Here is a 2,205-nt window from a genome sequence, read left to right as displayed (position 1 = left end):
GCTCCAGACTTGGCAGGGAGGCCAAAGGGGGCGAGCTGGCAGCGCATGAGCCTGGGCCAGGCTCCGAGATGGGGCAACACAGACAAGGACAGGCAAGCGAGGGAGGGGCCCCCAAGGTGAGACTGCAGAGCAACCGAGCCAGAAATAACCATGGGGAACAAACAGAGGCATCGCCGAGCAACGGGCTCATGTGCGAGTGTGGCAAGCATGTGCACAGGCCGTGTGCGCGTGCCGCAGCCCGGCGTCTGTCCCAACAGCCGTGAGGTGAGGAGAGGTGACTGCAGGGCTCCTCGGCTCAGACATTCCGTGACTCGTCCATACGCTAACACACCAGCACTGACGATCAGAGCTAAGGAGAACTGTGCCTGGGCTGTGCCCGGTTCTAGGACCTTCTACCGCATTAGTTCACTTACTCTTCGCACTCATAGACAGGTGGGGAGACCTGCCCAAGGGCCCCCAGCAGGGCTGGGCTCCCTTCCGAGCCCTGGCCCTTCCCCACGACACCCTGCTGCCCACATCTGGCAGAGAATGCCTAGCTAACTCAGCTCACGCCATGGGCTCCTGTCTTGGGAAGGCAGTCCCCGAGGGTGTCTCCCCAGGCCTTGGAGACAAAAGGGATCGAGCTGGGTCACAGCCCAAAGCCCCCCTTTACCCACTCACCCTCTTGGTCCTCCCCTTCGGCATTAAGCACAACCAGCTCTCCCCATGTCAGCAACTCTCTCAGGAGAGGGTTTGGGGGCCAAGCAGGTCTGAGTTCTAATTTTGGCTCTGCTCTTCTCAGCTGTGTGAACCTAGGCAGGCTATCAGCCTCTCTAACCTCAGTTTACTTGTCTAGAAAAAGGGGTGCCACCTGCTATATGGGACGGCATAGGGGTTCACTGAGGCACTATAGGTGAAGCACCAGCTGCTAAAAGGCACTGGTCCTCATCCTCTTTCCTGTTCAGAGGCTGCCCTGCTCCCTCCTTCACATCTGAGCCCAACCAACAAGTCCTGAGGGGCCAGGTGGCCAAGAGAAGCGCAGGGTTCAGTTCTGGCTTTGACCTTGGGAGGAACAGTCAGTAGCTGGCTCCAGGGAGCTCAGGCCCTGGAACTTATCTTGTCCCTGACTGCTGGAGACCAGAGGCAGCTCCCGGTAGAGAAATGGCTGCAGCAGGAGAAGGTGTGGCAGGTGCAGGAGCCCCAGCAAGGCCCCAGAGAGCACAGATCTGCGTGCTCCAAGCTGGATCTGAGCCTGGCCCTGCCCCCAGCATGACTTGGGCCCCATCTCTGCTGCGAGAGCATAAGGGGGAGGGGATGGTGAAGAAGAACCCCATGGACCCACCCCGTTCCACCTGTCACCAGAATAAGGTTTTAATTCACTAGCCATTGTCCTAGAATTTCTCGTAGGGTTGGGCACAGCTGATCCTGGCTGTCCCCTAAGGAGATGCTGACATGCGGCCATCACCCATTCAACAAATCTTTACTGAGTGCCCACCGAGGAGCGAACGCTGCCCTAGGCACTGGAGATAAGTAGTAAGTAAGTGAAAGTCACTAGCAGTATGGAGCTTAGGGTGCTAAACGGTCGAGTACCTGACCAAGCAAGCTGATTTCAGCATATGAAACAGAACAGGGGGTAGAGAGGGATTCGGGCAGACACTCCTCTCTTCAGTGGGTGGTCGAGGACCCTGCCTGAGATAGAGCAGGGGCCTGAATGGAGGGAGGGGACTAGCATGCAAACATCTGGGGGTAAAGACACAGCAAGTACAAAATCTGTGGGGTGTGACAGGGGACAGCAGGGAGTGTGGAGCAGCAGAAGGGAGACGGAAAGGAGAGATGAGGCCTAGGGCTGGGCGAGGAGGCCAGTTAATTATACAGGGTCTGGAGCCGTGAGAGAAAGAAGATTCCATCCTAAAGGCGAATGCATGAATTGAAGAGTTTGAGTAGAGGAGCCACAATCCGAATAGCATTTTTAAATGACTGCACTGGGTGCTCGGAAGAGAAGGAATTGTAGGGGCAAGAGAGGAAGTGGAGAGACTGAGCAGGCTCCCACAAGACCCCACGAGCAGGGTGCAGAGTGGTGACAAGTAGCAGGAGCCATGCTGTATTTTGAAGCCAGAAAGCAGTGAATCTCCCTTTCCGGCTGGTCCCCAGTCCCCCAAAGGGCCCCTCTGGCCAAAGCAACAGTAACTGCCTACGTGCCAAACACAGACCAGCTGCCCCACTGAA

The sequence above is a fragment of the Pteropus vampyrus genome, unplaced genomic scaffold (assembly GCF_000151845.1).
Source record: "Pteropus vampyrus isolate Shadow unplaced genomic scaffold, Pvam_2.0 Scaffold6619, whole genome shotgun sequence".
Taxonomy (NCBI): Eukaryota; Metazoa; Chordata; class Mammalia; order Chiroptera; family Pteropodidae; genus Pteropus; species Pteropus vampyrus.
Note: the sequence above shows the minus strand (reverse complement) of the source record.